This window comes from Lemur catta, chromosome Y (assembly GCF_020740605.2).
Source record: "Lemur catta isolate mLemCat1 chromosome Y, mLemCat1.pri, whole genome shotgun sequence".
NCBI classification, from domain to species: Eukaryota; Metazoa; Chordata; class Mammalia; order Primates; family Lemuridae; genus Lemur; species Lemur catta.
In genome coordinates, this window is record NC_059156.1 from 1,036,065 (window position 1) to 1,060,317 (window position 24,253).

General features: G+C 43.2%; 1 pseudogene; it reads left to right on the forward strand.

Annotated features, from left to right (window-relative positions):
• The window catches only part of LOC123629032, a 40,373-nt pseudogene extending 23,200 nt beyond the window's left edge, over nucleotides 1-17,173 (forward strand).
• The last annotated feature ends 7,080 nt before the right edge of the window (nucleotides 17,174-24,253 follow it).

Sequence of the window (24,253 nt, forward strand, 5' to 3'; positions counted from 1 at the left end):
AAATAGTTAATTTATGTATATTTATGTCTAAAAGGAGCAGGGGATTAACTTTATAGTGAATTATAATTACATTCAAAGTACACTTTTTGCATTAAGATTTTAGATTATTTAGGAGACTGAATGCTGTAATTCAATTCAAATGACTTGATGCTGTACCTTCATTCTGAGTGTTTCTGAGAAAGTGTGGTGAATTGTGGCTGAAATAAAACTATGGAAGGTCCTTCTAAATTAGGGGGCATCATTCATATATTCGGGAGTATGAAGGACACTGAAATGCAAGATGCCTGAAGAAAATCTAACTGGAGAGATTTTTTTTGTTACTGACTTATAGGAGTGTTGTAAGTAATGTCAGATAGGTGTTCTGGGTAATATTCCTGTGTTATAGTTAGGAACAATTTGAATTTTAGAAGTGAAATGTTTTTCCAATTGAATATTAAGGTAGTAAATGTAGACTTTGAAATGCTTTTTTAAAGAGTATGTGTGAACTGAATTGATTTTAATAAAACAAAATCATGTTTGTGTTTTGGGTTGTGCATATAAGGAATCGTCATCCTGCCCCTAATCTTAACCTATCCCACCCTATTCAGAGTTGTATGTGATAGATGGTTAACGATTCCTATAGGCTAACATAATGAAACATCTTTAGTGAATTATTCCAATAGGGAGTTATTCCAATAGGCTTTAAACTTAAAAGAATTTGAAGAATATTATTTCCATATATTATGTTTTTATTCTTTATGTAGATAAAGTGTCATGATGGTGGTTGTAATGAAGATTATGTAGGACTGTATTCAAAATCCATACATTTTTGAATGAATGACTATATGATTTTATCCTACATTTTTATTTGAACATGTGACCCTTCTGGCCTGCAGAATGAATACATATTTTATTTGTATTCACGTGGAATCAAATATAAAAGTATATGACTATAAAGATAAACTTTAGTTGTAAAAGGATTATGGAGAAAGTAGTTGTGTTTATGTGAGTGTGTACCTGTTTTGAGAAGAGAAGAAATACATTGGAACAAAACAGGTAATTTGAAAATTATTGATAATTTATTGCCAAAGCAGAAATCCCAAAGATTCTGTCAGTAATTATATTCTCTATTCTTTGTGTTGAATTCATTTCTCTAAAATCATGGCTCCTGGTTCAAAACATCCTCCTGAAAATCCTGTGTTTTTAATTGTCGCTTACTTATGCTGGACCTAATATGTAATTTTCACGTTCCAAAGTTCATAAAGTATTCTTTATTTGACCTGCTCAGAGATTAGAAGAATTATTTTTATGAAATTTAATAGTGCTTACAAAATAGTTTGAAGATATAAGTAATTCCACAGTGAGTGTATTAAATTAAGTTGTATTCATTTGTACACTCCATTTTTTCTTCTTAATTAGAGAATCTTATTTGAGCTCATTTTTCTTTAGTTGTTATTTCTTTCACTTTTTAAAATTCACGTAACTACGTTGGTTGACTTTATTGGGCCAATTTGTTTGGGTAAAACTGGGGAGGTTATTTTGACATTTATAGTAAGTAGAGAAACACAAGATAGCACTAGGTGTTCAATAGATGTTCCATAAATAGCAGTAAGTGTTCTTGGTGGAGTGAGTTTGTGGTTCCATGTAAGAGATAGACAATATCCACATGTAGAAATTTCACTGAATCTTCATGGGCAATGAAGACATCTCTTCCCAGGCTACACAGTTGATTCTATCTGAATTTAGAAATAGGAATTCTGCTTCTTTCATTCCTAATTATTTCCAGTTTTTTGGTGTCTATTTATGTTCATCTCCAGCTACCCATGCACCTCAACCCTTCCGTTCTTCTCCTCTGTTATGGCTAACAGATTTCTTACAGTTCTCCCCCACCCCATGTCATTTCCCACAGTACATTTTAGATTTTGGTGAGAATTTTGGATTATTTTTAATGTGAGAAATTGCTTTCTTTCTGGAGAGTTTGAAATAATTTATAAGGTATAAATGAAACATTATGATTACCTCATTGAGATAGGAAGGATGCAGTGTCCATGGACCAGACAGAAAGTTAAATCAGGCAGTTAGCATTATTTGTCATTGTTTCTTAAAGGAAAATATTATTTGACCCCAATCCAAAGTGTGGTAAGTATTAAGTTAGTTGGAATAGTTACAGCTTCAATATCAGTAGATTATAACATGTTGTAAATGGTATGTGCAGAAACACATCAGAACTTGGAAATTTCCTAAGATTAAACATCTTGGAAATCTTCAGACAATTAATGGTAAGTGATAAATTTTAAATTTAGTTTTTTTTAATGAAATACGTATTGTACAACTTATGGTTCTATGCAAAATCTTCTATTTTTGGGTGTGTATACTTAGAATGGTATCTCTGGATTTAAAAATTTGGTATGATTTTTCTTTTACCGATTGATACTGCAATCTTGGGGAATTTCTCATTTTTTCTTTCTTTATTTTAATTTGAGCAGTTCACAGTCCACTGTTTTCATTCTTAGTCACCTAACTATAGATAAGTCCTTGTTCATTCTCTCTAGAAAAATCTGAAAGGTATTAGCAGGTCTGGGTTTGAAACATTCCTTCAGTGATTTTGGATGCAGTCTTGTTTTTTATATTCACAGACTGGCCAGAGATGGAACTGTTAGCACCACCTGCCACTTTTGTGTTTTCCATACCATCACCATTAGGAAATTCAGGTGACTCACAGTTAAAGTAAAAGTCATAACGTACATTGGCGCCTTCCATGTTGTGTGTAGGGTCCTATACATGCTGGTAAATATCAGAGTTCCTATACTTGTAACTAAAAAGTACAATGACGAAAATATCACAAAATCTACATATTTTTGATGCAGATTAGCTATGCTTATGATAGTCACAGATACAGTATTTGGAATACTGCTGTCCTACCATGATATTTTTAAAATTAATTCATTTCAAATTGACAAATGAAATTGTATTTATCACATAAAACATTATTAAGAATATGTACATTGTCAAATACTTAATGCTAGCTAAATAGTAAATACATTAACTCATAGTTATTTGTGGTGAGAACAATTAACATCAATTGTCTTAGCATTTTTCAAAGATGATATGTCATTAACTTTAGTCACCAGGCTGTACAATAGATCTCATGAACTTATTTGTCTTATCTAACTGTATATTGTATCCTTTGACAGACATCTCCCCAAATGCCCCTCCCTCCTGAGAACCTCAGCCTCTAGTGATATCATTCTACTTTCTAATTCAATGAGATAAGCTGATGTAGATTCCACAGTAGAGTGAGATCATCAGGTGTTTATATTTCTGTATGTGGCTCTTTTCAGTTAATATGATGTCCTGCAGTTTCATCCATGTGATAGAAAATGACAGAATTTTTATTTTTATGGCTAAACAGTATTCAATTCTGTTTATAGACCATATTTCCTTTATCCATTAATTTAATGATGGACACTAGGGTTGATTCCATATCTTGGTTATTGTGAATAGGGCTACAATAAACATGGGAGTGCAGATGTCTCTTCAATATGCTGGTTTCATTTGTCGGACTAATAATAGTGTGACTACTGCATTATATGACAGTTTTAATTTTTTGAATAATCTCCATACCATTTTACATAATGCCTTTACTGCTTTACAGTCACGTCAACAGCATGCAAGTGTTCCCTTTTCTGTCCATCTTTTCCAACACTTACTGTCTTCTGTATTACTAATACTAGTCATTCTAACAGGAGTGAGTTGATAGTGTGCTTTAGATTTGTCTTTCTCTGATGATCATTGATGTGGGGCAATTTTTAAAAATATTTTTTGGCCATTTGTATATCTCCTGTCATTTAAGAAATGTCTATTTAGATCTTTTGCACATTTTCTTAGATAGTTACTGTAGTTTTATTTTATAGTTGTGTTTCTCATATTTTGGATATTAATCCCTTATTAGGTGTATAATTTACAAATATTTTCTCCTGTGTATATGTTGTCTTATCATTCTGTTGATTTCATCTCACGTGGTGTAGAAATGTTTTAGTTTGAAGTAATCTAATTTGTCTATATTTACTTTTGTTGCCTGGGATTTTGAGATTAAATGCAAAAAATTTTTGTCCAGACCAATGTTATGAACTTATCGTCTTATGTTTTCTTACAGCAGTTTCAGAGTTTCAGGTCTGACATTTAAGTTTTTTTATTTTTTATTATTATTATTATTTTTTCAGACAAAATCTTGCTTTGTTGCCTGGGCTAGGGTGAGTGCCGTGGCGTCAGCCTAGCTCACAGCAACCTCAAACTCCTGGGCTTAAGCGATCCCACTGCCTCAGCCTCCCGGGTAGCTGGGACTACAGGCATGTGCCACCATGCCTGGCTAATTTTTTCTATATATATTTTTTAGTTGGCCAGATCATTTCTTTCTATTTTTAGTAGAGATGGGGTCTCTACCTTGCTCAGGCTGGTCTTGAACTCCTGACCTTTAGTGATCCACCCGCCTCGGCCTCCCAGAGTGCTAGGATTACAGGTGTGAGCCACCGCGCCTGGCCTAAGTTTTTAATGCATTTTGAGCTACTTTTTATATATGCTGTGAGATAGGGGTCTTGTGTCATTGTTCTGCATGTGGATATCCAGTTTTTCTGATATCATTTTCAAGAAACTATTCATTCCCCATTGTGTTTTCTTGTCACCTTCGTCTAAAATCCGCTAGTGTTAAATGCTCAGATTTATTTCTGGACTCCCTATTCTCCATTGGCCTATGTGTTTGGTTTTGTTGTTGTTTTGCCAATTCCATACTGCCTGGGTTACTATAGCTTTATAGCATATTTCAAAGTGAAGTAGTGTGATGACTTAAGCTTTGTTGTTTTTGCTATATTTCTTATACTATTCCGATTCTTTTGTAGTAATATATAAATTTTAAAATTTTTTTGTGTTTTCTGGCCGGGCACGGTGGCTCACGCCTGTAATCCTAGCACTCTGGGAGGCCAAGGCAGGAGGATCGCTCTAGGTCAGTAGTTCGAGACCAGTCTGAGCAAGAACCCATCTCTACTAAAAATAGAAAGAAATGATCTGGACCGCTAAAAAATATATATATACAAAATTAGCCGGGCATGGTGGCACATGCCTGTAGTCCCAGCTACTCTGGAGGCTGAGGCAGTAGGATTGCTTGAGCCCAGGAGTTTGAGGTTGCTGTGAGCTAGGCTGACACCACGGCACTTTAGTCCAGGCAACAGAGCAAGACTCTGTCTCAAAAAAAAAAAAAAATTGGGGGGGGGTTTCAGTGAAGAATATCGCTTCATATTTGATGGAGATTGCATTGAATCTTTAGATTAGTTTGTGTAGTATAGACATTTTAACAATGTTCTGCCAATTGATGATGAAGGGATATCTTTTCACTTATTATTGTTTCTTCAATTTCTTTTTCTTTTTCTTTTCTTTTTTTTTTTTTTTTTTGAGACAGAGTGTCGCTTTGTTGCCCTGGATAGAGTGAGTGCGGTGGCGTCAGCCTAGCTCACAGCAACCTCAAACTCCTGGGCTTAAGCGATCCTAGTGCCTCAGCCTCCCGAGTAGCTGGGACTACAGGCATGCACCACCATGCCCAGCTAATTTTTTTTCTATATATATTTTAGTTGGCCAGGTAATTTCTTTCTATTTTTAGTAGAGACGGGGTCTTGCTGTTGCTCAGGCTGGTCTCGAACTCCTGACCTTGAGCAATCCACCCGCCTCGGCCTCCCAGAGTGCTAGGATTACAGGTGTGAGCCACCGTGCCCGGCCTTGTTTCTTCAATTTCTTATCTCAATGTTCTTTAGTTTTGAGCATGCGGATGGATGTTTCACTTTTTTGGTTAAAATTATTTCTAAGTTTTTTTTTTAGCTATTGTGATGGGCTTTTTTTCTTGATTTCTTTTTCAGATAATTCATTTTTAGCATATAATAATTGTAGTCCCTTTTGCATGTTGATTTTGTCCTCTGCAAATTTACTGAATTTGCTCATTAGTTTAAAAGTGTTTATGTAGAGTTTTTTTTAAAGTTTTCTATACACAGATATAGAGTCTGAAAACAGACAGTGTAACTTGTTTGTTTTCATTATGGATGCTTTTTTATTTCCTTTTGTAATTGCTCTGGGTTGGACACCTGGTACTATGTTGAGTAGAAGTAGCAAGAGTAGTTGTCCTTGGCTTGTTCCAGGTCTCAGTGGAAAAGCTGACAATGATTTCCCATTTACTGTGTTGTTAGCTGTGGGTTTGTCATACATGGTGTTTGTTGAATTGAGGTGCATTTATTCTATGTCATTTTTGATGAGAGTTTTTGTCATGGGGGGGATGTTCAATTTTGTCCAGTCGTTTTTCGGCATGTATGAAATGTTCTTGATGGTCCTGGGTTGTGTCACTCTCGTAAAGATTTGTGTGGGTGCACCCACACCTAGAGGAGACCCTGAGGAAATCACAGCCCACCTTCTGTGGACATGACCTTATGATGTCTACAGTGAGCATCTAACTCCCCAAATATAATTGAGGCCCAGGGATTTTTGTCTTTTGTTTATTAAATTATTCCAAAGATTTACACAAGTGACTACGCAAATTAGGTGCTTAATATATGTGTGTTAAACGAACGGACCCCAACCAGAACCTTCCCAGATATGTACATGGGCCTGGGTCCTCTCTTCCAGCAGCCGGGGACCCCCATTCTGTCTGTGTCAAGTACAAACACCAGCTATAAGGAATCTGAAATGTACTTTACAAAAGCAAAAGTAGGTTTGCTTACTTAAGTGTTTTTTCCAAACATAGAGGGACATGGACCACTGAAGCATGAAGCAGTTTTTTCAGCTAAGGGAGAGAGAAAAATAATACAAGTGAACAATGAGAGCAGGCTCAGCAGCCTTTCTGTAGGAACCCATTTGCCATGTCTCATACCATTTAGTCCCTACAAGACTGCTTTGAGGTTTATCTTCTGACCACCCCATTTTTGGAGGAGCAAACTAAGGTTCAGAGGGTTGCAGTGACAACCCCAAGACACATATAGCATGTGGCAAATTCACCACTGTACTTTGGAGGGGACAGGTGTTTACCTGATGAACAGCTGCTCCAGGGTACGCTAGACAAAGAAAACTGGACTGTTTGCTTCAGGGCTGTGTGCTGAGGACACCACCCCCCCCCCACACACACACTGCCCCTGCATGACTACCCAGCCTGTTTTGCTTACCACGGCGGCTGTGCTTTCTTTCCTGGAAATCCACCCCAGCAGCAGAAACAAATGGGGCAATCAGGTGGCAGATAGGCAGGGCCTGGTGCCCTTAAAAATCGGGTGGCCACAGTGCCATATCAGATTGGACAAGGACTGTTTCAAATTCAGATGTGGTGAACTGTGCAGGCAGGGGCTAGGTACCTGTGTAGGTAAGCACTTACTAACATAGGCAGAGTATTTGGTATCTTTTTCATTTCTTCCTTCCCAGTGTCTGGTCTGTAATCTGATATTTGGCCTTACGTAATAATTTCTTTCTTTCTTTTTTCAGTCTTTTCTTTGTAGAGACAAGGTCTCACTCTGTCATCCAGGCTGGTGTTCAATGGTGAGATCATAGTTCACTGCAGCCTTGAACTCCTGGGCTAAAGCAATCCTCCTGCCTTGCTTTCCCCTTGCTGACTTTTTCCTAGATTCACTGGGTTCCTTGCTGTTTCTCAACACATAGACAGGCCCTTGCTAGTCTGTTTGCCTGGAACACTTAGACACCCACAGGACTTGGTCCCTTGCTTCCTTCAAAGTCTTTGCTCAAATATGTCCCTCATGAGGCCTTCCCTGACCCCATGCCCTGCTTTTTTCTCCTCTATGACACTCACTCATCATTGAATATGTTACATCATTTAGTTATTTCAAAAGTTGCATTACAATATCAGCTGCATAAAGAAGTGATTTGTGTTTATGTGCTCATTGATGTATTCCCAACTATTCTAGGCCTCAGGTGTAGTGGGTGCTTTATAAATATTTGTTGAATAAGTGAATTAATGCAATTCTTCATACACAAATTCCCTTATTTAGATGGAAAGGTCTTACTTTCTGAGAAGAAAGGATAAATCCTTGGTGGCTTAAAAAAGTTCCCTTTGTTTCCCCCTGACCCATCCAGGTTTATTAAGGTATAATTGACAAATAAAACATTGTATGCATTTATGGTGTACAGTGTGATGGTTTGATACATGTATACAGGTGAAATGATTACCACAATTAAGCTAATTAACATTTCCATCACCACATGTACTTGTTTTTTTCTTGGTGCAAACACTTATGATCTACTCTATTAGCAATTGTTAAGTATGTGATACATTATTGTTAACTATGTAATCACTAAGCTGTCTGATAGATCTCTAGAATGTATTCTTCCTGCCTAACTGAAACTTTGTACCCTGGAAACTTTGTATGCAGTGGTGTTGTTTTTGAAGTTCCCTCCTATGGTAAGGTAAAGCTTTTCTGTATGTTAAATATGTGTGGCATAAGTACTGTCCCTCTTTCTCCCCCTTATGTGCACCTCCATCCTTTTAGACATTAAATACACCCCTTGCCACACAGAAGGAATTCAACTGATACAGCCTGAAGTGAGCCAAATCAAGCTGATAGGCTTCATGTCCTTCCCCAGAACAGAGCAAAGTCACTCATTTTAGTGGGTTGCCCTTGTGTCCTTTCTTGCCTGGCAGTCTTTCCTTGCATTTTATTTTATTTTGTTTTATTTCATTTTATTTTTATCTAAAGACTATGGTTATAGGGATAAAAGGAAATGAAAATTGACATTTTTATTTAATAAAATCCTTCCTGCTGTTCATATTCGTCTTCTGGGTTACTTTCAGATTGAATAATTTGAAGGTGCTTCCCTGGAACATGCAGCAGGAATTTGCTCTGCACTCTCAAGTCCCAAAGGGCAGAGTTTCAAAATTTACAGAAACTAGAGCTCAGTAGCAACCAGCCTTTCTCTATATTCCTAGAGAGAAATAGCCCAGAAGAATGTTATTACCAGTGGTTCCCAGATCCGGTTTCCTGAGGGGCTTAGGCGGTACAGAAGTCTGGGGTTCAGTCTAGGTCTCGCGTGGCCACGTAGGTGCTGCAATCCGAGGGGCCCTTGCTGCAGAGACCTCCCCTGGGCTTTCCTGGCCTCCCGGAGGGACCAGTGATGGGCAACCCCGAGTGTCTCTCTTCACCCTCTGTGCCCACCGAGCCCAAGAGAGCAGCAGCGAGGGCACCGCCCAAGGGCTGTGAGTGCCAAAGAAGGGACGGGGCATTTTCCCGCCTGGTGAGCACTGTGGGGGAATGATGGCAGTACCCTTCAGATTGCATTAAGCAAAGACCGTGCACAGGGCTCTTAGACGGCCATGACTCTATAAAATATATGAGTGTGTGTGTGTGTGTGTGTGTGTGTGTGTGTGTGTGTGTGTGTATACATACACATCTTTTTTTGAGACAAGGTCTCCCTCTGTCACCCAGGCTACAGCACAGTGGTGTCATCATAGCTCACTGCAATCACAAACTCCTGGGATCAAGCGATCCTCCTGCCTCAGCCTCCCCAGTAGCTGGTGTGCACACACCCTATGCCTGGCTAATTTTTCTATTTTGTATAGGAATGGGAGTCTTAATCTTGCTCAGGCTGGTCTTGAACTCCTGGCCTCAAGTGATCCTCCTACCTTGGCCTCCCAAAGTGCTAAGATTACAAGTGTGAGCCACTGTGCCCAGCCTATAAAATATTTTTAATGCAACTTACAATTTTCATATTTTGCCTGATCAAAAAGACATCTAAATTAAAGAAATTTTAGAAAAAAACGCTTTTTAAACATAAAGTAGTTGATCATTTAATAAGTCCTTAAGTTAACAATGGGACTCAGTGTTTATGGGATTAACTTTATGAACAGATAAAAATTATTTCAAATTAGCAGGCACATGTATAAAATGATGTTTCAATAGGGCATGATAGATAATCTACTTCTTAGGTACCTAAAACATTCCCTCTACAAGTCTTTTAATATCTTAATAAAAAATAACTAAGAGGACAAATTTCACCTCAGCCTTTTTAAAACTTCCAAATTACTGTGGGTTCTCTTTCTCTTTTTCTCCTTGCTTCTTAGCTTTTATTATTTATGTACACTTATATTTTTATCCCTTCTCCTATTATTAATACATGCTGCAAGACTTTGGAGCCTGTTTCCTATGTCTCTCCCTATTGGTCAGTGCTTACTCCTCTGTGCTGTATACCTCATACTGAATTAGTGAGCAAGGGTGCAACAGTGTAATTTTATCCTGTGACTGGTACTAAAGGCTTTAAAAAAAAAAACTTGTTATCCTTAAAATAGCTTCTTTGTTCTGTTGTCTTATGTAGGGCTGACGTTTGATGGACAGGCTACATACAGAGTGTGGTAAAACCTCTGGTTCTGGGGATTGAGTCCGATTCTGTCACTAGCTGGGTAAACAGGGGAAACTCAATCCCTTTAAGCAGCCACCTTCCAATCCATAAAACTGGGGAAATAATGGCACATGTTTAGATTTTGTGTGGATTAAATATGACAATGCATGTAAAATGCTTAGGACATCATGAGCTTAATAGGTGGGGCTATAATTTTTTGAAGATTTATGAACTCTCAGAAGATGAGGAGGAAGGGGATCTTTTTGGACCTGGAGGTTGCAGCGAACAATCTTCTCAACTGTGTCAGAGCAAGGTTGTTTGTGTTCCCAGTTGAGAGTCTGTTCTTAGGCATCTTCTGACTTTCATTGCACATCCCCTTGCCTTCACCATATGCTGTGTTGCATTACAGTTAGTTTATAGCTATCTTTTCTCTTACTAGGACTATAAACTCCTTGATGCTCTAAGCACATCCGTGCTGATCACTATTGCTCACACATAGTCATACTAAACTCATGAGTTGGATGAATCCATCCAATAATGTGGCCAAGGACTATACCCCTGATCCTCTTAAAATCAAATTCCTTTCATGATTTCAATGTGGAGAAGCAGTATTTACTTTCTAATACATTTGTTTCTGGGATGCATATGACAGAAAAAAAAACAGGCCTTCTGGTGCAGTAGATCCTCATTTCTTCTCTATGACTGACTTAGGCAGATTTGGATTTCTACACATTCATACTGACTCTTACACTGTTATTGCAAATCCAGTGATGAATTTTGAGAACTACGGGAATAGATGAAAACACCACCTTCTGCCCAGTGTAGGACTGTGGAAGCATTCACATGCTCAGCTGGGAAGAGCTAGAGCAGAGAAAGGGCTGTGGTTTCTGGAGGGAAAGAAATGCTGGCCAGAGTGATTAGCTGTTGGGAAATGATTACATGGCTAGTTCTTATCTTCAGGGTGGCTGAAAAATTAGGGGAGGTAACAATTTGGCAATAGCTAAGAGGGGTTTCTAAAGAGTTCTTACCATCTGTGAGAACTTGGGCAGCTGGAAATTTTGGCCTGAGGAGTTTCTGTGATGTGTTTGGGGAGGGAAGTTGGAAGAGGATGAGTTGCTGGGAAGGCCTGCGAGGGAGACTCTTCCACGGGAAGGGTTAGCCAGCTGGGAGGGAATGCCGCAGCTCGACGGGTTAGCCTTCCATCAAGGGGAATGGCAGGGCTGCAGCAGCTGGGAATGCCCAGACCAGGCGATTTTAAAGAGGAACAGAAGCCAAGACTGAGGAGGGAAAGGTGGCACCAGCGTTGCTCAGCCTGCCTTGTGCAGCATCTTTTTTCCACATTGGCAATGAGTCCAGCCTTTCCTCTTTAGGCAAATCTACCTGCCATCCCTCCAAGGGCTCTCCCCGATGTGCTCATTTTTCTCCTGGATCTTCTACATGGAAATTGCCATTTATCTCTTTTGTAATAATTCTGCAGAAGCAGTTGAATTAGTTAAAAATATTAAAATACTTATACATTAGCCTTTGTAGAAGGTGATACCCATATTTAACATAAATATTAGAGATGTAAATAATGTACAGCAATACTTTGTGATAGTGTTCCTGGAAAAGCTTTGTATAAATAGAGTTTTGGTCACTTGAATCACATTTAAATTTTACGATAAGAGTGTTATTTAGTTTTAAAAGTGTACAATATGTGATTAGCACTGTGCTAGGCTAAAGCAAATAGTTCTTTGGAATGCAATGACCATGAGTGCTATTTAGTATGATTTATAGGTTTGAATATTTTTAGCCATTATAATTTTGAAGTATAATGCAATTCATAAAAGTGAATAAAACAAATGTATGGTATAATTAATTACTATAAAGTGAACACCTATGAAATCATCACTCAGATCAAGAAAAGAACACTGGCTGGTCAAAGTTTCTCACTCTTGTAATCTCAGAGCTTTGGGAGGCCAAGACAGGAGGATCGCTTAAGGCCAAGAGTTTGAGACCAGCCTGGGCAGCATAATGAGACCCTGTCTCTACAAAAAATTTTTTTTAAAAATAGCCAGAGTGGTAGCACATAGCCTATAGTCCTAGCTACTTGGGAGGCTGAGGCAAGAGGATCACCTGGTCCTAGGAGTTTCAGGTTACAAGCTATGACCATGACATTGTACACCAGCCTGAGCCACAGAGCAAGATCCTGTCTCAAAAAATAAAATAAATACAATGCAATACAATAAAACACAATAAAAGAAATAGAACATCACCTGAACATCAGAAGCTCCCCATGGCCCCTTTCCTTGCAGAATGCAACAATTATTCTCCCTCTGCCATTTAACACTGCTTAATTTTTTCTATTTCTAAACTTTGTTTTTTCCATTTCTAAGCTATCAACGTAGACAGTTTATATTCTGTGTGTGCCTTCTTTCACTCCTCATTTAGTTGGGAGATTCACTCTTGTTGCTCATTTTCTTCATTGAATAATATATATTCCCAAACTAACTAATCCATTTTGCTGTTGTAGACATTTAGATGGTTTTCAGTTTTGGGTTCCTGTAAAATTGCTGTTGCACATGTCTGTACACACACAGAAATGCATGTATTCACTGACAGAAATGCATGGATACACACATAGAGACGCATGTGTTCATGTATAGAAATGTACAGGTGCACACGGAGAAATGCGTGTGTACACCATATGTCCCAGGTGGCACAGTTACAAGATGCAAACAGATGGGATCCTTGAGTCACCACTTGGAAGGGAGCTGCCTTAGAAAGCCACTTGATCTGCTGTGGATTTGCATGACCAACCAATCGGCTCTTATGTTTTAGACATGGAGATTTTATTCATTACTGCAGCACAGCGTAACCTAATCTGACTAGTAAAAGCAATAGAAACATTTCATTTTCAGAAAATTTTTTTACAATCAAAGTTAGTGATTAATTTTCACATCTTAAAATTTCATGATGCCAATGGAAGCTCTTAATGTATTCATCCTAGTTACCAACAAGGTGATGGCAAGTGACAAAGGGACATCTGGAGGCAGGGAAACCAATATGAGCACATCAAACAATGTGCCCTGGGCCCTTACCATGACACTAGCTGATGTTTGTGATTACTGCCAAGGACCCACTGGTAGCCCAGCTGGTGGTTTGGTGACATGATTTTCCCATCTTCTCTAGTGAAAAATGTCAGCTATTTTCCTTGTCTTTTTTCCCCCTAGGATCACACCCTCAGGGGAAAAAAAGGATCAGTTAGGGCTCAGTCAGGAAATCAGAGCAACTCCCAGGCACAGGGATAAGGAAGGAGAGTTTCCATGAGTTCAGGAGTCGCTGGGGAAAGTTCAGAGGGAAGTTCAGAGGGAATCCGTGCCTAATCCCATCCAACTGAAGCCCTTGTGCAGGGTACCAGCTGGAGCTTGGAGAAAAGCCAGTAAGTGACATAGGTGTGGCTGCCAGCCATCCGCCAAAGGGGAGCTTGAGGCACAGGGCGTGGGAGCTGCAGCTTCAGTGGGCCCAGTGACCGAACAAGGGCTGGGGGCTGCTCTGAGCCAGCAGAGCCCGCAGGCAGATGCGGGAGGCAGGTGAGGACATGCTGGCACCTCTGCAGTGTCCATTATAGTGTTTGACAACAGGACCCTCCACTACTTCCCATCTCGTTGGACAACTTTAGCCCAGAACCACACAGAGAAGGGAATTTGCAGAGTAGTGAGGCCATGTTGGCAATGGACACTCCACCTTAGAATCTGCAGTTTAAGAAAAATAATTTTCTAACTGATGACCTCTTATAGGATATTAGAAAACTGGAGCACCGCTGAAGTAAAGAAACAAGAGTAATGTGTCCAAGACAGAGGGTTATAGCTTAAAGAATGAACACACATGGGTATATGAAAGATCCAGAAACCATGCTCTTCTGATTTGATTCTCTGCTGTTACTCAGTTATGGAAGATGGATAAATAGTAAAAAGTTATAAATAGTAGGAAAAACAGCTTTATATTGAATTTGGTGATGGAAATGACACCCTGGTGAGGAATATATCAAGCAATTAATCATGTATTTTAACACATTTCTTAAATATGTCAAAAGATACAAAAGTGGCCAGGTGTGGTGGCTCAAGCCTATAATCCTAGCATTCTGGGAGGCCGAGGTGGGAGGACAGCTTAAGGTCAGGAGTTTGAGACCAGACTGAGCAAGAGTGAGACCTGGTCTCTACTAAAAATAGAAATTAGCTGGACAACTAAAAATATACAGAAAAAATTAGCGGGACATGGTGGTGCATGCCTGCAGGCCCACCTGCTTGGGAGGCTAAGGCTGAAGGATTCCTTGAGCCCAGGAGTGAGCCCAGGAGCCCAGGTTACTGTGAGCTGGGTTAATGCCACGGCACTGTAGCCTGGGCAACAGAGCAAGACTCTGTCTCAAAAAAAAAAAAAAATTAGGTGCAAAAATAAATATTTATTTCAGTGAGAAATGCATCACAAGTTATAAATTTTAAAATTAGGCTAATGACATAAACTTCAACAAAATCCATAAGAAAAATGTTTTAATGAACTGTTTGAAACACCTCTGTAATACTATTTTTGCCTCCATTTTTCTGTTGTATACCCTTTTATCACTTCTTCAGTTTTATAACATATTTTCTGTAGGAAGAGTAGAAAGATATTTCGTACACAGGTGAACTTTCTCTTTGTGGTGCTATGACAGGTTTATGTCCTTACAAACAGGAAGAATTCAGATCAATTCTATTTCATGTGAGCCCCTCCAAAAATGTATGGTGCATTTATAATTGCATCTGCTGCACTTAGAGTACAGGCATATTCCTTGCAGGAGAGAATTTCCCTTTTAAACAGATTTAGTTGAGAAAGCCAAGCCTTCTCTAACAATGCTATGTGTTTTATGATGAAAAGAATTGTCACAGACTAGCTTCCGGCTCTGTTCCTCTAAAACTCTGCTAGTCCTTTGCTATTGGAACCGTCCCATGGCTGGGGAGGGTAGGGCAGTTCAGGTAGACGCCAGTGCGGCTCTCAGAGAGGGCAGCAGGTGTGTCACTGGGAGCCATTCCTGTATCTGGATGGCTAGCAATGACACAGCTGCACAGAACTGTAAACCACATAGACGGAGCCCAGCAAGGCCAGGGAGAGGGCGAGGCGAGCCAGGCACCTGCAGCTCAAAACTTAAGGGAGCTCAGATTCACGCAGTGCAACATTCATCCTGAGAGCAAGAGTGCCCTGAAAATTTGCACCCTGGACACTTCCCTTACCTCACCCTCATCCTGGCTCTATATCGTATTAACCCAAACAAAATGTCTCCCCAAATTCATTTTCCTTGGCTTCATCCCCGAAATGGATGTGTTTACTCGAAAGCTCCTCCATGTGAGGGTAGAGTTACCCTCTAAAAAGGCACTGTGCACTTAACTTGTGGTGCTTAAAATATATCTGTTTGCAAAATTTACAGAAATATATTACCATGTACTCACATTGCTGGGTCTCCCAGGGCATTGGAAGATGCTTTCTGTAAGTCAGGGGCCCTGGATTCAAGCTTCTAGCTTCTTGATAAATCCATCTCTGCATTCCAGCTACAGAAGTACTTCCAAGTCTGACTTTACCACAACGGCTTATTTTTGCCTTCAAGATCTTGGTTAGAAGCTCAGGCTGTGGAGCTAGACTCCTTGGGTTTAGATCCTGGCACTCCCACTTACTAGCTTATGGAATCCGAATACATTACTTCATATCTCAGTGCCTCAGGTGTTCTCATCTGTAAAATGGGTATAAGGAATGCTATGATTAAAGGAATTAGTTCATGCAGAGGGCTTACAGCAGTGTCTGGCACATTATAAAAGCTCAATATTTATTACCTATTGTTATTTTTACTGCTACTAGTAATAGTATTGCATCCGTATTAATAGTATGTGGCTTTCCTCACACCACAGTGTAAATCCCCAGCAGTCTTTGTATTCTGTCTAGGCCTAGAAAAGACATCTCATTTTTTGAATGGACTGTTGGCTACCTGTAGGAGGAAGGCAGAGAGAGAAAGGAGTCAAAGATAAACGGAATATTTTTTTCAGGTAATATTAATGTCTCCATATTACATTTAAGTAAATGAAGGAATGGGGGCCATAAGGAAATCTGCTGGGCCATCCACACATAGAGGTGTATGGTATCCCAAAAGGAAAAGTCCAATGAGCATTAACAATGGGGCTGGCACGCTTTTGCTTTAATATGAAAAAAAAAAAAAAATCACACGACCAGCAGTAGACTTAAAAAAAAAAAAAAGTTGTTAATTCAGTCTCATTTACAGGACGTGCCGCCAGGACACTTCACTGTCCCCCTTGGGTGGAGCGCCGTGGCGGGCGGGCGGCCGCACCGAGGGGAAAGGAAGCAGCTCGGGTTTCCCGGCTCCATGGGCGCCAGAGAGCGCAACCGCGCGGCCAGTCGAGCTGTGGTCGCCGTCTCCGGAGCTGGGGAGGAAGCCGGCCAGAACGTGCGTTCCAGGTCCCCTGGAGCCCTTGTCCGCAGCCCCGCCTGCCCGGCCGCGCCGCCTCGGGAGCGGGTGCAAGGCCGAGGCGCGCTCACCGGTGGCGCTTGGCCTCGCTGCGGGCCGATCCGCCCGGCCGGACCCGCCTCTTTCCCCTCCCCGCCCGCCCGCCCCCCCACACGTTGTGTCGCTGGGAAGCCGGGCGGAGACAGAGCGCTCGCGCCGCGGTCCTCCCGTCGCGCGGGGCAGAGCCGGCTGGCGCCGCTGCAACGCGGAGGCGCGACCCTCCCCGGCCACCTTTGTCTGCAAGGCGTGCGGCCTGGAACGGCGGCCTACGGGGGCGGGGGACGCGCCCGCGGCGATCGGTGACAGCTCCTCCCCCCCGCAGCCCTCGGTGGCGGAGGGGCGGTCGGGCAGGGCCCCGCTCACTCGCTCCTGCACGTGGGCGCGCGCGGACCGATGCCCCCGCAGCAGGGGAACCCCGCGTTCCCAGGCCGCTGCGAGGCGCCTCCCGTGCCGCCGCGCCAGGAGCGCGGGGGACGCGGGGGGGGGGGCGGGACCGGGGACCCGGGGGGCAGGGGGCGCGCGGGCGGCGCCGAGGGGCGCGGCGTCAAGTGTGTGCTGGTCGGCGACGGCGCTGTGGGCAAGACGAGCCTGGTGGTGAGCTACACCACCAACGGCTACCCCACCGAATACATCCCCACGGCCTTCGACAACTTCTCGGGTGAGCGGGGCTCGCGCGCCGGGGGCAGGGCTGGGGGCGCGTGGCTGCTGCCCGCCGGGGGCTCCTAAGGCCCAGCTCCAGCCGGAACCGGGCCAGCGCGGACTGCAGGACGTTTTCTGGCCTCAGGGACGGCGCAGGCACCGAGCCACTGGAAGAGACTGAGGCGGAACGTAGTGACAGACTAGCGGGAGTCAAGCGCGTGGAATTCAAGCCACCCGGTCACTTGGCTGCATGGAGAAGTTTCACCAGGGCGACGTTGCTGGCGCCACTGCCGAGTTTCAATCGGAAGGCGATGCGCAGGTGCTTTCACCTGTGGCCTTGAGTGTCGATCCCTCTCTTTCAGGCGACTGAGCTCGCAAGGGGCGTCTCCACTTTAAAGAGCCGCAGAGACACCGGGAAATACTTGCTTTAGTGAAACAGCCTGAGCGGCCCTGGTGAAGCCACAGGTCTGCATGAAACCTGGAGAGAAAACAGCATTTCTTTCCCTTCTGCGTCCTACCCCGCCCCTGTTCCCACTCGCCCGCCTTGGCTCTGTCTCTGACTGCCGCTGTCTTTTCAGTATCTCTTTAAGCTGCTTAAAGCTCTCCTGTGTGGGGTGCTATTTTATTTGGTTTGGTGGATACAAAGACAGAGGAGGCCTTTATCTTGATTTTTCAGATCTTTTTGAAATTTAAGAAAAAGTAAAAATTCCAGACGCTAGTGTGAGGCATTTACTGTGTTGCTCAAAAAAAAAAAAAAATGCTTCTCTGATCTTTCTTTCAACTCAAAGTTGCCCTACATAAAAAAGTGCTATTCTAGTGGGTTCCCACCACAGGATATTGTTTCTTTTCTTCCCCCCACTCCCAGCTGATTAGTATAAACATTTATAAACAATCAGAAAGTTGTGTAGAAAGAGATGAAACTGAGTGCTTAGTTAAAATAGACACTTCTCGTGACTCACTGTGCTGCAGACCTCTCCCCCTCCCCAAGGACTCAAATCCTAGAGGAAGGTGGCCAAGCTTTCTTTCCTTTTTTTTTTTTTCTTTAGACAGAGTCTCAGTGTGTTGCCCAGACTAGAGTGCCATGGCATCAGCCTAGCTCACGGCAACCTCAAACTTTTGGGCTCGAGAAATCCTTCTGCCTCAGCCTCCTGAGTACCTGGGACTACAGGCATGCACCACCATGCCCGGCTAATTTTTTTCTGCATGTATGTTTTAGTTGGCCAGATAATTTCTTTCTATTTTTTATTTAGTAGAGATCGGGTCTTGCTCTTGTTGAGGCTTAACTTCGAACTCCTGACCTCGAGCAATTCACCCGCCTCGGCCTCCCACAGTGCTAGGATTACAGCCATGAGCCACCTCACCCGGCCCTGATTGGGGGATTTTAACTTTTTGAATTTGTCATTGTAGAAATCAAAGATGACTTCCTAACTTCTTTTTCTATGAAGCTGTTCCATGGAGGCCCAATCTGTCCTTCCATAGGATGGGCCTCAACGACTCTCAAAGGCCAGTGGGGAAGGGGAATGAATCCTAGACATTTTCCCCTTTGAGGCGAGGAAGGCCAGCGTCTGGGTGTTTCAATACACACACCACTCACTCATGTCAGATGGAAAACATGAAAACGTGAAAATCAAAAAATAAAGCATGGAGCCGGCCCGCCCGCCAGCACGCACGCTGGCAGGCAGGCACACCAGATCGTCTGTGAAAAGTGCTGAATGACTTTTTCAGTTGTTCCGGTTGTACAATTTTAGCATGCATTATTTATACACAAACTGACGTGCACACGTATAGGTCTGTCCCTGGTAAAGAAGCCAAACTCAGTAAGATGGATGTCCCTGACGGTGGCCCGGAGAGCCACGCCGAGAAGCAAGGAGTGAGTGCTATTGCCGTGGTCCGGTTACAGTTTGGTTTTCTACATTCCAGGGACATGGGAATTCTGTGTGAAGTCATGGATCGATACGGGGACACGGTGTACGCTGGTTTGCCCCCCACCCCCACCCCAAACGCGAGCCATCTCGAAGCGGGGGATGACGGGGTTTACACTGATACTTGGATGGGTAATGGGTTAAAAAAGATGCAGCTTTGTCTAAACGCTTGCGATCTTTTAAGCTAAGGAAGTCCGTTCATCCGAGCCACTCACTCACGGGACGCTGTTAAGTCAAGGGATGACCCGCAGCTGTGATGGAAGCTCTGTCTCGCAGACAGATAGCCTCAGGCCGGCTGACGAGTTAGCGAAGGATAGCTCTGAGAAGGGAGGGGGCGTGACCGGGTATGTCTGACCTGCCTTCTCAGGGCCAAGCAGTCATCTTCTTAGGGTCTTCCTGGGGTTCCCTTGGCCACGAGTGGGGGGATCGATCCATCCATTCAGCCTGCTGGGGAGAGGGAGGGGTGAAGATTTTAACGCATTTCCCAACCTGTGTAGGCAGCGGCAGGAGCGGGACAGGAGCAGTTGTCATGGTCGTCCTCATCGCCACCGCCTCCGTAAAAACACCGAACGACGTTTCTCTATGCACGAAAGGTGTCGGTTTGCCTGCAGATGATAAGGGAGCCTTTCTGGGCTGGGCGATAGAATTTTCAAAGTCTGCCCTTGACCCTGGTGACGCCACACCCACCACCTCTGTAGCCACCCGTGGGACCGGCCCACCAAGCCTGACCTAATGCACTTTTGCAGCTATCTGTCGCCCCACTCCCCCAAGGCTAAAGCCCTCAGGGCGTCCCTTCCCTCACGTTCGTCCCTGCTCCCAACTTTGGACCGACTGGAGGGGTGTGGAGAGCCACGGATGCACCCCACGGCCCCTCACGTGGGACGCCCTTCTTGGAGCCGGCCGGTATTCAGCTTCCTCAAGCGTGCCAACCGCCTCCCGTCAGGGCCTGCCTTTCCCCTCTCTCCCCCGCAGGGCTTTCCCACTCCTTTGCCTGCCTTAGACTCTCTGCCAAAGGCAAAGAAAGCGCTGCTGGCGGTGATGGCCGCGGCAGTGGTGACACTGACTCTCTTGAGAATGAATGAATGTCTAATGTCTGTCTATTTATTCACACACAGGTGCGCACACACACGGCATATATACCACTTATTCTCATTTGGGTGATCTGTCTTCATTGCTCTCCACAGAGTCGAGTAGCCTACAAGGCAAATAAAGTACTCAGAATCACACCCCATGTACTCATGGTAATATTCCCCCTCCCCATCCCCATATGGACATAGATATTGTTTTCCTCTCTCTCCCTGCCTTCTTCCTGCTTTTTATGGTAAGTCCCTTTTTCTTACCGTTTAATTATTGTGGGTACCGAATAGTTGTATATTTTTGGAATGATCTGTCTCTTTCTCTTGCCCAGGGTAGAGTGCATCCTTGGTCACCGCAACCTCAAACGCCTGGGCTCGATTCATCCTCCTGCATCAGCCTTCCCAGTAGCTCGGACTACAGGCCTGTGCCACCATACTCGCCTAATGCATGTTTCTTCCTTCTTTCTCCGTCCTCTTTCTTTCTTTCTTTCTTTCTTTCTTTCTTTCTTTCTTTCTTTCTTTCTTTCTTTCTTTCTTTCTTTCTTTCTTTCCTTCCTTCCTTCCTTCCTTCCTTCCTTCCTTCCTTCCTTCCTTCCTTCCTTTCTTTCTATCTTTCTTTCTTTCTTTCTTTGTTTCTTTCTTGGTTTCTCTCTTTCTTTCTTTCTTTCTTTCTTTCTTTCTTTCTTTCTTTCTTTCTTTCTTTCTTTCTTTCCTTCCTTTCTTTCTCTTTATTCTCTTTGCTTCTCTCTTTCCTGCCTTCCTTCCTTCATTCCTTTCTTCCTTTCTCTCTTTCCTTCTTACTTTCTGTCTCTCTTTTCTTTCTCTCCCGCTCCTTCCTTCCTTCGTTTCTCTTTTTTCCCACTGTTTCTCTCTTTCCTTCCTTCCTTCTTTCTTTCTGTCTCTCTTTTCTTACTCTCCCTTTCCCCCCTTCCTTTCTTCCATACCAAGTACATTTTCTCAACACAGTGATCTAAAAGTAGAAAGCAACATCAGTGTGAGGCCCCTCTGACATTTCACAGATGCATGAAAATTGAGTTTCATTGAATTTCAGCACATTAAAAACATCATTCACCATGGTCAAGTAGCATTTCTCCCAGAGGTAGAAGAAAGGTTCAACTCACGGAAACCAAAGAATATGATGCATATCTGTAGCAGAATAGGGGCAAAATCTATATGGTCATTTCAATAGATGAAGAAAGACCATTTAACGAAATTCAACATCTCTTCAAGGTAAAATCTGTCAACAAACTATATACAAAATAACGTACCTGAAAACTATAAAAGTCACTTGTGACAACCCTAGGAAAACATCAATGTGAATGGAGAAAAGTTGGAACATTTTGTCTAATATCTGGAAAAAGACAAGAATGGACACAAGTCCCTACTTCCGTTCAATGAAACCCTGCAATTTCTAGCCAAAGGTATAAGACAGGAGGAAAACCAAACAAAACCAAAACAAACAAAACAAAATGGAAGGAAACATAATCAAAAGGAAAAAGGTAAATATTCCTTGTTTCCCTACAATGTGCTATTTATATATAGAAAAAACTAAAACCAGTAAAAATGAAGAAATTCTGTGATGTTGTAAAATTCAAAATAAGCTTGTAAAATCAGTAGAGTTTGTATACATAAACAGTAATCTGTCTGAAAAATAAGGCAGCAAAATAATTTCAGAAATCAATCCTTACGAATAACTCTAACCACAGAAGTGAGAAGTGTTGTCTTCATGAAAAACAACAAGAAATTCCCAGGGTGGAGACCCAGTAAACCCCATGGTGTCCTGCCAGTCCAGGTACCAGTGCTAATAACACAGGCGAGCTCAGGCTGCAACTTCCAGCCAGGTCCCAGACGGAGGTGCGTGGGGATCGCTGCCACCACCCCCCACAGTGGCATTTGGGCTAGTGAATGAGCTGAGGACCAGGGTCAGAGGGAGACGAAGGGACAGAACTGGAATAGAAAGACAGAGAGAAGGGAGAGGAACGTGACTGAGGGAAAGAGTGGACACAGGTGGAAAGGACACAGAATGAGGCTGCAGCACTGGCTCTGTGAGCGGCTGGATCGGACCCTTCTTGAAGCTTGCTTTCAAAATGACGGCACGAAGGCAAGGAGGATGGGTGCCATCCACACTGTAGTCTTCCCAGCTGCCCACGCGACGAAGCTAAGCTCAAGGGTCTTCTTTATGCCGAGAACACCACAGGTCATTTATGTGGGTCCTTCCACATTCCTTCCTGCAAACACCTGTGTCCTGCTCTGTCGCTAACCTGTCAGGCTTTCAGCACAGGGCTTTGTCCAGCCATATCAGAAATTATTCTCACCCACAATATCTTCAGAGGAAGTTCAAGGAGGAAGAAAAAAAACTGAGATGTGCTAACAGGTAAGTATGTAGGTTATGATAATGCAGTCACCATATCATAACCTCAATAAAATTTGTCGTATCTCCCTCCTGGTTCCAGTGTGCAGCTCGGTCCTGGGAAGAGAGAGCTGCCAGATGCAGGTGGCTGTCTACTAATTGATAGGAATGTGGTTGGTGGGACTTGGCATGACTCTCCACGTGGGCTGGCCTTGTGGAAGTCCAGGGCCTTGTGAGTGTCACAGAAACATAACACAGCTGCTGCCAGCTGTGCCCTGTAGCAAATATCCTCAGGACACTCTCTGCAGTCATTGACCCTGGACCAGGTCAATAGGGAGCTTGATGATTCCCAGGGTGGAGACCCAGTAAACCCCATGGTGTCCTGCCAGTCCAGGAACCAGTGCTAATAACAAAGGGGAGCTCAGGCTGCAACTTTCAGCCAGGTCCCAGATGGAGGTGCGTCGGGATCATGTCCAGCACCCCCTGTAATGGCACTTGGCCTAGTGAATGAGCTGAGGGCCAGGGTCAGAGTCAGAGCAAGGGACAGAATTGGAATAGAAAGACAGAGATAAGGGAGAGCAAGGAGATTGAGGGAAAGAATGGACACAGATGGAAAGGACACAAAATGAGGCAGTGGCACTGGCTCTGTGAGCGGCTGGATCAGACCCTTCCTGAAGGTTGCTTTCAAAACAACCACAGCAATGCAAGGAGGAAGCGTGGCGTCCACACTGCAGCCTTCCCAGCTGCCCACCAGACTCAGCTCAGCTGAAAGGACTTCTTTATGCCCAGAACACCACAGGTAATTTAAGGGGATCCTTCCACCTTCCTTCCTGCAAACACCTGGATCCCGCTCTGCCGCCAACCTGTCAGGTTTTCGGCACAGGCTTTGCCCAGACATATCAGAAATCATTCTCACCCACAATATTTTCAGATGCAGTTCAAGGGAGGAAGAAAAAACTGAGACGTGCTAAGAGGTAAGTATGTACGATATGATAATGCAGTCACCGTATCATAACCTCATGAAAATATCTCCTATCTTTACTCTTTGGGAGAAGGTCTGATCTCCCATGGGGAATGTGCCTGCCACGTGCACATGAGTGGAAGGACATTTCTGTGAGGGATGTTCCCTTTTTGCATTGGTGTGTTTTGCAGGTCCATGCAGGAAGCCTATCTTGCACGTCTCCTCCTCCTCCTCCTTACCCCAGTATTGAGGCCTGTTACCTCAGAGAGGGAAAGAGTCTACCAAGGACAGTTGTACTCATGACATCTTTGGTGACTGAGGTTCCTGGCTTGGCATCTCCCGACCTGGTGGTAGAGCGCATGTGCAGCCCTGTGTTTGCTGGCTCCCTCGTGTTCGACAGCAGCCCATGGCTGTCCTCAGTGGCAAACCTGAGCT